This window comes from Ovis canadensis, chromosome 3 (genome assembly GCF_042477335.2).
Source record: "Ovis canadensis isolate MfBH-ARS-UI-01 breed Bighorn chromosome 3, ARS-UI_OviCan_v2, whole genome shotgun sequence".
In the NCBI taxonomy this organism is placed as follows: Eukaryota; Metazoa; Chordata; class Mammalia; order Artiodactyla; family Bovidae; genus Ovis; species Ovis canadensis.
Window position 1 is genome coordinate 214,528,399 of NC_091247.1, and position 13,214 is coordinate 214,541,612.

A 13,214-nucleotide genomic window follows, 5' to 3' on the forward strand; every position below is an offset into this window, starting at 1 on the left:
TAATCTCAATGGCCCTGCCTTCTGAGTTACAGGGTCTTCTGCTGTTGTTGATGCTCTAGGCAGCATTTTTCATTTTGTTGCATGTCATTCGTTGTAGTCTTAAGCAACTGATCCAACCAGTCCATCCTAAAGGAAATCAGTCCTGAATATTCATTGGAAGGACTGATGCTGAAGCTGAAACTCCAGTATTTTGACAACCTCATGCGAAAAACTGACTCATTAGGAAAGACCCTAATGCTGTGAACGATTGAGGGCAGGAAAAGAAGGGGACGACAGCGGATGAAATGGTTGGATGATGGCATCACCGACTCAATGGGCATGTGTCTGGGCAAGCTCTAGGAGTTGGTGATGGACAGGGAAGCCTGGCGTGCTGCAGTCCATGGGGTCGCAGAGTCGGACATGACTGAACCACTGAACTGAACTGAATCTTAAGCATCTGAATTTCTGTTTGGTTCATTTTTCTGTTTTGTTCCTTCTGTTATTCTCTTTGCCTCACTGCAAAGCTTGAGGGATCTCAGCTCCCCTAGTGGGATTGAATCCAGACCACAGCAACAAATGCATCGAATCCTAACCATGAAACCATAAGCAAACTCCCTGTTTACTTCCTTTTTCATGATTTCTATCTCTGTTAAAAAAAATCTGAATTTATTCTGTGAAGTAACACCCTAGCTCAACAATTACTGAGCCCTAGCTCAACAATTACTGAGCCCTAGCTCAACAATTACTGAGCTTGAGCTCTAGGACCCGCAAATCACAAATAGGAGGCAATGCTGCAAACCCTGAAGCCTGGATGCCTAGAACCTGTTCACAATAAGAGAAGCCCTCACACAGAGAAACCTGCTTGCTGCATTTAAAGAAAACCCATGTGCAGCAACAAAGACTCAGTGCAACCAAAAATTAAAAACAATTATAATGATGATAATTTTTTTAAATCTTATTTTCTTCATATAGTGTCTTCCTGAATTTAATCGTTTATCTGTGTTTTCTTGGAGTTCACTGAGCTTCTTGCATGTGTGCCTTATTTCATCATATGTCATCTATTTCATCACTTCCCAAGTAAATAGCCATGTGAGCTGCCCTGGAAGAAGCCCTGGGCATCTTCCCATCCCCAAGCACAGCCTAGAACTATGAAGAGTGCAAGCATGAGTGGAGGTTGGAGACCTAGAAACCACCCAGAGTCATCAACCAAGAAACTGGGTGGGTCCAGCTCACAACCAGGCCAGCACTCTCAGGTTTTATATTAGTTCAGCAGCTTCTCCACATGTCCACAATGGAACTGGCCAGGTGGGGGAGGGGGGGCGGTGAAGAGGGGGTGGCAGAAGTAGTGCTGTGTAAACGTAATCTTTACTTTGCCACTTCCTCATGACAGCTCTCTCTACCCTGAGGAGTCACAGCAGGATCACAATTACATTTTCAGTAGTAACCAGATTAAAGCAAACTTGAAACAATCTTGAAACATCTGAAGAACAGATGTTTTCAAAGAAGCCCCTTGGTCTGAAATTCTTCCTCTAAGACATCAGTCATGTCAGATGCCTCCATCCATATCTCTGAAACATAAATAGCCAAATGTTCCTGATCTTTCTATCTACATCCATTCTTCCGGATCCCCTCTGCCTAGGTCTCCACTTTCTTGCCCTCCTGTCCCACCTGAATACAGGGTGTGGGTGAGCACCAAGCTGCCTTCCATCAACTTGAAGATGTATATGAACTGATATAATTCACTTAGAAGGAGAGATCCTTGGAGAGACAAGAAATAGTAGCATCCTGAAGAAACAGTAGGAAGAGATGGAGAAGGAATGGATTCATAAGGATTGGATAATCAAATAGACATGGGAGACGAGCAAAGAGGTGTTTGTAAAGGAATAAATGAGAGATGAAAAAAGAAGAGGCAGTTATGTACAGTTAGAGTTTTAATTGGCCTGTGAATATTGAGGCAGGATAAGGAAAGCTGTATCCAATCTTTCCCACCAGCCAACCTTTCACTTTGAAGCTCACACCCAGTCTAGTGTTCAAGAACAAGTTACTCAGAGAACAAGTTACTCTGAGTTCAAGAACTCAGAGATGTTTAGAATTGTTATTTTTTCCCTCCATGAGTTCCTCTTGTTAGGAAGGGGTGTGTGAATGTAGACCAAGTTTACATCCTTTTCTAAATAAGAGTGACCTGGAGCACTTGTGATCATGTCCTCATTAGCCTCTAAGACAGGTGAGAAAGCAGGTGAGCTCACTCATCTTGCATTTCCTTTGAGGAAGATGGCATTTGGGGACCATTTGCCATGGAACTTGCTAAATTAACAGCACAGCAAAAAGTTAATTTATTCAGAATATTTCATTTTGAGCAATTTTCATATGACAAAATTAAAGGTCAGCACTACTCTACTGAAATACAGGCAATTAGAATATCTGAGGCTTCATCTCATATTTGATACAGCATCACGAGAAAGTCACCCTGGGATGTTCCCAGGGCACTGAGTTCAACATCATCGTACCCAGTGTCCCCTTTCTTCCCCTGGAGCAGCCAGAGGCTCTCTTCTCCTTCCCCAGGATCAGCAGCCTCTCTGGAGAAGTTCAGACAAGAGCCTGAAATAGAAAAGAGAAGTTTGATTTGAACTGAGACATGAGGATGGGACAGAACCCTCTGGTGGAAGGGAGTCAAGCAAGTGCTTATGACAAAGCATCCCTGGGACCCAGGTGTAGGGAGGGAGGCTCAGGCTATTTCACATGAGTCCCAGTGAAGAATGATCCCAGGTGTCCTCTCAAATCAAGTTCATGTGGTCTCCCGGGCCTCCGTGCATGTGGAAATCCTGCATCACAGGAGACCTGTGCTCAGGGCTCTGGGAGACCTGCTTCCAGGCAACACAATACCAAGGAGATGCCCAGCAATGGTAAGAATCATAAAAAGGAATTTAAATTGTTCTCCTTTCACAGGTGATAGATGCAAATTCACAATAAAAGGGAGACTGGAAACAGGAAAAATCTGAATTCCTCACTCACAACCCAAGTCTGCTCTTAGTTGACTTGACTCTTGTTCCCAAATGTCCACAAATAGTATCACAGGTGCAGCCACAGATATCTCCTCCCCAGGAACTACACAGGCCCTCAGATGGAGAAACACTCTTTTCTAGAGAATGAGTATCTTCTTGCAGCTACTGAAATATCAGTTTATTGGGATACACACAGTCAAAGGCTTTGGCATAGTCAATAAAGCTGAAATAGATGTTTCTCTGGAACTCTCTTGCTTTTTCAATGATCCAGCAGATGTTGGCAATTTGATCTCTGGTTCCTCTGCCTTTTCTAAAACCAGCTTGAACATCAGGAAGTTCATGGTTCACATATTGCTGAAGCCTGGCTTGGAGAATTTCGAGCATTACTTTACTAGTGTGTGAGATGAGTGCAGTTGTGTGGTAGTTTGAGCATTCTTTGGTACTGCCTTTCTTTGGGATTGGAATGAAAACTGACCTGTTCCAGTCCTGTGTCCACTGCTGAGTTTTCCAAATTTGCTGGCATGTTGAGTGAAGCACTTTCACAGCATCATCTTTCAGGATTTGAAAGAACTCAACTGGTATTCATCACCTCCACTAGCTTCGTTTGTGGTGATGCTTCCTAAGGCCCACTGACTTTACATTCCAGGATATCTGGCTCTAGGTTAGTGATCACACTATCATGATTATTTGGGTCATGAAGATTTTTTTGTATAGGTCTTCTGGGTATTCTTGCCACCTCTTCTTAATATCTTCTGCTTTTGTTAGGTCCATAAAATTCTGTCCTTTATTGTACCCTTCCTTGCATGAAATATTGCCTTGGTATCTGTAATTTTCTTGATGAGATCTCCAGTCTTTCCCATTCCACTGTTTTCCTCTGTTTCTTTGCATTGATCAGTGGGGAAGGCTTTCTTATCTCTCCTTGCTATTCTTTGGAACTCTATATTCAAATGGATATGTCTTTCCTTTTCTCCTTTGGTTTCACTTCTAATCTTTTATCAGATATTTGTAAGGCCTCCTCAGAGTAGGCCTCTGAGGAGGCCATTTTGTCTTTTTGCATTTCTTTTTCTTGGGGATGGTCTTGATCCCTGCCTCCTGTACAATGTCACAAACCTCCGTCCATAATTCATCAGGCACTCTGCCCATCAGACTTAATCCCCTGAATCTATTTGTCACTTCTACTGTATAATTATAAGGAATTTGAGTAAGGTCATACCTGAATGGTCTAGTGGGTTTCTCTATGTTTTTCAGTTTAAGTCTGAATTTGGCAATAAGGAGTTCATGATCTGAGCCACAGTCAGCTCCTGGTCTTGTTTTTGCTGACTGTATAGAGCATCTCCATCTTTGGCTGCAAAGAATATAATCAATCTATTTTGGTACTGACCATCTGATGATGTCCACGTGTAGAGTCCTCTCTTGTGTTCTTGGAAGAGGGTGTTTGTTATGACAAGTGCGTTCTCTTGGCAAAACTCTATTAGCCTTTGCCTTGCCTCATTTTGTACTCCGTGGCCAAATTTGGCTGTTACTCCAGGTATCTCTTGACTTCCTACTTTTGCATTCCAGTCCCTTATAATGAAAAGGACATCTTTTTTAGGTGATAGTTCTAAAAGGTCATGTAGGTCTTCCTAGAATGGCAACTTCAGCTTCTTCAGCACTACTGATTTGACGTAGACCTGGATTGCTGTGATATTGAATGGTTTGTCTTCATGTATGTGACAGTGCAAAGATATTATTAGAACACTTGTTCTACCTTTGAATTTGGTTCAGTTCAGTTCAGTCAGTCTTGCCTGATTCTCTGTGACCCCATGGACTGTAGCACACCAGGCTTCCCTGTCTATCAACAACTCCCAGAGCTTCCTCAAACTCATATCCATCGAGTTGGTGATGCCATCCAACCATCTCATCCTCTGTCATCTCCTTCTCTTCCTGCCTTCACTCTTTCCCAGCATCAGGGTCTGTTCTAAGGAGTCAGTTCTTCACATCAGTTGGCCAAGGTATTGGAGCTTCTACTTCAGCTCAGTCCTACCAATGACTATTCAAGATTGATTTCCTTTAATTGACTGGGTTGATCTTGTCATCCAAGGGTTTCTGAAGAGTCTTCTCCAACACTAAAGTTCAAAAGCATCAACTCTTCAGCACATAGATTTCTTTTCAGTTCAGTTCAGTCGCTCAGTCATGTCCGACTCTTTGTGACCCCATGAATTGCAGCACACCAGGCCTCCCTGTCCATCACCAACTCCCGGAGTTCACTCAGACTCACATCCATCGAGTCAGTCATGCCATCCAGCCATCTCATACTCTGTCGTCCCCATCTCCTCCTGCCCACAATCCTTCCTAGCATCAGAGTCTTTTCCAATGAGTCAACTCTTTGCATGTGGTGGCCAAGTTACTGGAGTTTCGGTTTTAGTATCATTCCTTCCAAAGAAATCCCAGGGCTGATCTCCTTCAGAATGGACTGGTTGGATCTCCTTGCAGTCCAAGGGACTCTCAAGAGTTTTCTCCAACACCACAGTTCAAAAGCTTCAGTTCTTCGACGCTCAGCCGTCTTCACAGTCCAACTCTCACATCCATACATGACTACTGGAAAAACATGCTCAATTAATCGATAAGTTTCTCTTTTGGCCATGACACAATGCTTGCGGGATCTTAGTTCCTTGACCAGGGTTGAACCTAGGCCCTAGCAGTGAAAGTGCAGAATCCTAACCTCTGGACCACCAGGAAATTCCCTAATCTATAAATCTTCATGCAAGTATATCACATATAAAGTGATAACTTTATGTCACATTATAGAGACATAAATGCCAAAAGCAGAGTGATTCCTCACTCCTTGCAAGGAGTCTGACAGCATTAAATATGGCATATGGTCAAGAGATGCTACCAAATGTATGAGATTACCTATGTTTTGAATCTCTAGGGAGGCTGGGCATTGAGGAGCACAAATTCACTCTTTCCAGATAGAAAGATTGCAGGAGATCAACTGACCCCACTCACCTGTCTGAGACAACCTCACCCCAATGTCCTTCTCTGGGAGCACTTCCTCCTCACTCCCCTGAGAGGCAGGAGGAGTTCCAGGCACTGGTACTTCTTCAGCATCATCATAATTTTCAGCAGGGACATCAGTCCTCTGATCTGGGGGTTCCAAGAGCAGATAAGGGAGTGTATGAAACCACAGTAAGTGGGTTGTTCTGGGGAATACCTAAGATACCTTCTGACCCAGAGTTTCTGAGTTTCTGAATGAAGACACCAGTCACTTCTTGTTTCAAAAGACTTTTTTCTCTAAGACCATGTTTCATTTTGATGTGTCCATAAGCCAAAACATGTTTTTACATATCTTAATATTTTCTGGTGGAAACTACATATCTCAAAGCAACTCTTTTACCCTTGAGCATTGCTAAAGGACCTCAACAAATTGTGCTTTACAGATGTTATTTTTTAATAACATTGTGTGCCTGTGGTGTTTCTGGACACAGAGATACCATCCCCGACATGAGACATCACAGAACAGCCAGAGAAGGAGGAAGAGCCCCATCTGGACACAAGGGATGCCCTGGTCCCTTCCAGGCCCATCACTGGAAAACCACTCCCCTTACATTTCCTCTGAGGGAAACTCTCCTCCAAAAGCCCAGCCTAAGCAGGTCCACCTCTCTTTCCTGGAGCGGACCTGTAGTCACTGTTGTCCTCACCATCTCTGGTGTAATATGACAGTTTAGTCAGTGAGAAATCTGACGGGAAGCCTCGTGTGGAGACAAACATCACACAACACACAGAATGACCTGCCCCACACCCACGGGACCTGTGTTAAGGCTGAGAAGGGACAGGCCAGGCTTCTGCAGTGTAGACAGAGGCTGGGAGATCACAGGGCTCTGACAGGCCATCCTGCCTCTCTGGAGGAGCCGTCTCTGTGAGCCTGGGGCACACATGGGGTCTGCAGGTGCTGAGAAGATGTGCATAGCCAGGGGGTGGTGACAACCAGAGATCCCAGGAGGGCAGATGAGACACCCACCTGGGCTGCCCAGACCTTCCTTCTGTGTCAGAAGGTAATCGAGCTCCTCATACACAGCTTCAGCAAGAGCATCTTCATAGCTAGATAAGGCTGAGAGATCACCCAGCAGGTCAGAGAAGCTTCCCCAGATACCCCGATCCAGCCAGCCCACTGTCATATCCCTGGTGCTCACATGGGAGCTGCCAGGACCTCAGCATCGTCTCCTACCCCGTGCACCATGTCAGCATCTTCTCCCCTTGTCTGACCCTGATTAAAGCTCAGCACCAACTCTGTCTGGACTCACAGGAGAGGCCATGACTCATGAGAGTTCCTTCCCCAGTCCTAAGAACCTCTGTCTACTCAGCCCTTCGAGCTCAGCATGGAGCACATGGAGTCTGCAGACTCAGAACAGTATCTGGCCCAGGTTCCCTCCTCACACCTGCCCCATCTCCTGCCTACACACACTCTCCCTGGTCCCTAGGTCCCCCTGCAGCCCACCTCTGCGCTCTGCTCTCCATCTGAGCAGCTGAGTCACCAGGATGACAAGAACCAGGAAGAGAAGGGCTCCCAGGATGAGGCAGAGGACCCCAGGCAGGGAGAAGATACCAGGGAGAGGACTTGAGGTCCCTAGGAGAACAGGAAAAAGGGCTGGAGATAGTCTTGGGCACAGAAAAATCTCCTGTGTCAGCATTTTCAGGAGCTCCGGACAATGGCGTCTCAGCCTCAGACAGTATCAGGGCTCCCTGGGGTCTCGTCCTCAGACAAGTCAGCTCCACTCTGGCCAGTGGGGCCCCGAGGCAGAGCTGGGGATTGTCAGGGAGCTGCCCTGCCGAGACAGCCTCTGAGGACCCAGCTCATCTCCTCTCCATGGGCTTCAGGAGACAGAGCATCAGTCCTGAGACCCACACCTCACGAATGAGGAGCAACACACAGGGGCAGGTGGGAGTTCCTCAGATTCTACAACATGGGAACCAGACTTCCTTGGACCACGAGCGTGAGAACATTTGACCCTGGACATCACGGCAGGGGATTGCCCCAGTGTAATGCCCTGGCTGCTCCCCAACAGCCACAGCTCCTCAGACTCTTTCCTCTTCTGAGTTGTCAGAGAGCCCGAAGAACACGTCCCCAGTATTTGAGTATTCTCCCCCGCCCGTGGATGGATCACAGTACCTGCTGTAGTCTTGGGCAATGTTGTCCTTATACCTAAAGAGAGAAACAGTAGTGTGGGGAAGAAGAATTGGCCAGAACGCAGGCAAACCTTTTCCCTCCTGAGTCTGAAATCACCCCTCAGTCTCCACAACATCAGTGTCCAGTCCTCCCAGCTCCCCCGTCCTAGATCAGAGCCTCAGCACCTGGGATGTCTGAACACAAACTCCCCACCATCCCTGGCCCAGCCCATTGCCCCCCATGCTGCCCCAGCTCACCCAGGGTGGACCCCGAGCCCCTCGCTCACCAGAGCACCTCACACCAGCATCCTCCTCGTGCTTGCAGTCGCTCTGCCCCCAGGGCTCCGCAGCACAGTCCCACAGGGAGGACTCCCGGCCCCCGCACCGCACCTCGTCCAGCCAGATGCTCCCATTTCCAGGGCCGAATGTCGCGGCATGCACAGCTTCCAGGGCCTGGCCACAGCCCAGCTGCTGACACACCACCTCGGCCTCTGTCAGGCTCCAGGAGTCATCGCACACGGTGCCCCAGGAGCCGCTGTGCCAGACCTCCACCCGCCCTGAGCACTCGCTGTCTCCTCCCCTGAGCCGGAGCTTCTCTCTGTCTGAAAAGGCAGCAGCCCCTCCTGTGACTGCCCTGGTGGGAGGAAGGAGCCCCTGGGAGACACAGGGGAGGGGGCGGGGCCGATGTACCTGTGCAGGGGGCAGCAGCTGGACAGCTCTTGGGTCTTCTTCCTGCAAACAGCAGGGAAACAGCGGGTCAGGACAACAGCTGAGAATGTTCCTTCCCCACATAAGATTGTCTAAGGTTCACGGCTCAGTGCAAATGACATGTGAAAACACAGGCTCATTATCTCCTGGGCTGAAACATTCACTGCATCTGATCACCAGCTGAAATTGCTTTAAATATGTACTTGTTTATCAGTTTTACACCCCACAGCAAATATAAACACAGACATCTACCAATTTACACACTCTCCTCGGAATGAAAGTTCCATTAGAAGAAGGACCTTGTGTATCTTATATGAGCCTTGTTTCTGCTGTTAGGACAGTGCCTGCACATTGTATGCACTTATTCAACAAATATCTATGGAAAACCTTTTTTAAATACCTAGATAGAGGCTTGATAAATATTTATTAAATGAATGAATAGACAAATAAAACTCAGTGAGATAAAATTTCTTTTTTAAATTCATAATAATCAGTGAAATAGTAATCCAAATATAAATTAATGGTAACAGTCTATGATAATAGTTTACATTAAAAAATAACCAGTCCAGAAGCACAGAGTCAATTTATATTCAAAATCCCATGTACATGATTTTAATGGAAAATTATTGGATAGATTATAAACTACTCTTACCTATTATTCGGTGTGACAGTGGGCAAGTGAAGACTACTGTTGTAAAAGGAAAGTCTCTTTTCTAAATTTATTTTGAATTGGGAGATAATTGCTCCACAATGTAGTGTTGGTTATGTGTGTGTGTGTGCTAGTCACTCAGTCATGTCCAGCTCTTTGTGACCCTATGGACTGCAGCCCACCAGGGTCCTCTGTCCATAGGATTTTCCAGACAAACATACTGGAGTGGATTGCCATTCACTTCTCCACTGGATCTTCCCTACCCAGGGATCAAGCCCAGGTCTCTCACACTGCAGGCAGTTTCTTTGCTGTGTGAGCCACCAGAAAAGCCCGTAGTGTTAGTTAGGAATCTTTTAAAAAGGAAATATACAGGAAAGACTTAGTAGAATTCTGAGAAGACATATGGACATATATATGTACACACTGAGTAAGCCAGAAATTTTTGCAATAGTTAAAAAATGCCTACTGAGAAAAATTTTTATTGAGAAGATGCAGAAATAATAAACAAAAGACTGAAAATATATATAAAAGAATGGAAGCTGACAGAAATAAATATAAATTAAAAAAACAGAAGGGTAAATAGTACCTGTCATAAAGTATCAATATTTCTATATTCTTTCCAGATCATTCTATCAAAACCCCTACTTACTCTATGCAGAGAACCTCTGAGAAACGATGGCAGGACCTCTGTGAGCAGGTTGCTCATTTTCATGGTCAAAGACTTTACCACCTCTCAATTCACAGGGTTTAATTTTAAGAAAAACATCATCAATAAAAGGTCTCATAGTTTAATGCCTCTTTGGCCTCCAAATGAAAAAGACAAAGAGATGAGCAAAGAGAGACAAGGAAGGGAGTGAGCCTCTGCTTTTGAAATATCTGATCCCACATTCTCTTAGCTATGGGTTTCAGGCAACATCCAGCATACCATTCAAGGTGTACCTGAATGGAGTGTGTGTGTGTGTGTGTGTGTGTGTGTGTGTGTGGAGGGGGAGGGAAGGAAAAAGAGAAACAGAGAGAGAAATGTTGAAGGAATAAGGTGCTATATTTGACTATTTGTTGCCCTCGCCAACATTTATTTATTTCATTCAAAATTTATTGCTGAAATTTCACTTCCCAACATAACAGTATTTAGTGGTGGAGCCTTCTAAAACTCTTCAGAAACAGAAGAAAAGACACTTCCAAATTCATTTTCTGAAGCCAACATTAGTCTGATACCAAAGCCAGATAAGGACACCATGAGAAAAGAAAATTACAGGCTAATACTCTGATAAATACAGGTGCAAAAATAATCAACAAAATATTAGAAAACTGAATTTGACAATGCACTAAAAGAATCATACACCATGATCAAGTGATATTTGCTCCAAGGATACAAGGATATTTCAACATTCACAAATTAATCAATGTGATACACCAAAGGTAAAAATCACATCCTCAAAGGATGCAGAAAAAGTTTTTGACAAATTCAACATCCACTTACAGTAAAAACTCTTTTACAAAGTAGGTATAGAAGGATTGCATCTCAACATAATTAAGGCCATATGAAAAGTACACAGCTAACATCATACTTGACTGTAAAAATCCAAAAGCTTTTCCTCTGAAATCAGACACAAAACAAAAATGTCTACCCTCACCACTTTTATTCAACTTAGTTTTGGTAGTCCTATCCAGATCCATCAGGCACTTTTATTCAACTTAGTTTTGGTAGTCCTATCCAGATCCATCAGTATTTTATAGCAATATATTTGAGTCAAACAATGTAAGTCTTCACTGATGAATGAATAAAGATAATGTAATATAGACTTATATCCACCCATAAAAAAGAGGAAAATCTTGCCAGTTTCAACAACATGGATGGACCTCGAGGGCATTATGCTAAGTGAAACAAATCAGACAGAGAAAGAAAAATACCATATAATCTCATTTATACGTGTAATATTAAAACAAAAAGCAAGTTCAGTGATGCTGAGTAGTTGGTGATTGCCAGAGGTGGGGGATTTGGTGCAGGCATAGGTAATCAAAAGGTATAAATTTGAATTATAAAATTAATAGGTGAAGAGATATAACATACAACATGGTGAATACTGCACTGTCTATTTGAAAGATGGCAAGAAAATACATCTTAAAAATTATCATCATGTAAGAAAAATATTTAATTATATATATGGATCTATATATATGGATCCATATAAAGAGATATAACTAGACTTACTGTAGTGATCATTTAGCAGTACACACAAACATATAAGCATTATGTTTTACACAGCAAAAAATATAATGTATCAGTTATATCAATTTAAAAATTTAATAAACTTTGGAACATGTAGATTAAATTAGCTCCATCCAAACTTCATTTTATGAACTCAACTTAAACCCATCACTTAGACTTTAAAATATCAAATCTCACTAATAACATCCCACAGAGTTGGGAAAGACACAGAAACAGACATAAGTCACCTGCGCAGGAGATGTAGGCTTCCTCCTTTGGAGAGCATGAACTGAATTTCCACGGGCCAGAAGGACACTGCCAGAGAGAGGTATCAGTTTTCCGACACTGAATTAAATCTACCCACCGGGGTCTAGAACCTTCCCTGAGACCAACAGAGGTGTTGACACTTCCACTGTCCCCACAGCCAAGCTGACTGCAGATGATGGACACGGTGACATCATCCATGGGGCTGCGGCAGACACTGCCCCAGGTCCCGTTGTAGAAAACTTCCAGCCACCCAGCACACTGCTGGTCCTCGCTCACCATCCTGAGGGCCAGGAACTCTGAGATCGAAAAGGAGGAGACAGGACACAGTGAGCACCCCACTCAGTGCTCTGGGTTTTCCTCTCTCCCCAAAACTGTGAACATTCGTCTGTGACCAGGCTGAGGAAGCAAACCCATTAGATGACCAGAGTGAAACTTGTCTCCTCTTCACCTGGCTTTGTCCATTTGTGTCTGTCTTTCTAAATACTTCTACCACCATGATGTAGTAGATATGAACTGAAAGGAAGACCAACCTGGACACCTGCAGGGAGAGGGAGCTGACTCCTGCTTCCTGACAAAACATCTAAGAGAGGGTATGAAAGGGATGCGGTGTGGACAGTGTGGAGGCAGATAGAATAATGGACCCACAGGTGTCTACATGGAAGCTGTGTCTGTGTTTCCTTATCTGGCAAAAGGGACTTTACACATGTGATTAAGGTATGGTCCTTGGGATGGTAAGAGTCACCTGAAAGATGGCAGATTAACCACCTGAGCACAGTCTAATCACATTCTTAGACTCACTATCCTTTAAAGTGGAATCCTTTTCCTCGTTCTGGTTAGAGGGAGATGTGAACATGGATAATGGTCAGAGAGGTGGAGTGTTGCTGGTCTGATGATGAACAGAAGGGGGTTATGAGTGAAGGAAGGCAGGCAGCTTCTAGAAGCTTGAAAAGACAGGAAACAGATTCTTTCCTAGAGGCTCAGAAGTGACGTGGCCCTGCTGAAACCTTGATCCCAACCAGTGATATCCCTGCTGGACATCTAAGCTAGAGAAGTGTAAGGAAATAAATATGATGTTCTAAACCACGAACAATGGAGCAATTTGTTATAGAACAAACAAAAACTAGCACAGTGGCTATAAGACTTCTCTACTCTATGCACGAGAAGGGTGAGCCCTGATTTCAAGAAAAACTGTGAGAAAAGGCTCTGCCAGGAAACACTACTGAGAAGAAAGGACCAGAATCTCAGCTGCTCCAGG

The 13,214-nt window shown here is 44.4% G+C and overlaps 1 pseudogene; it reads right to left on the reverse strand.

The window, feature by feature from the left end:
- Window positions 1–2,284: 2,284 nt before the first annotated feature.
- Window positions 2,285–13,214, reverse strand: part of LOC138437862 (antigen WC1.1-like) — a 58,740-nt pseudogene continuing 47,810 nt past the window's right edge.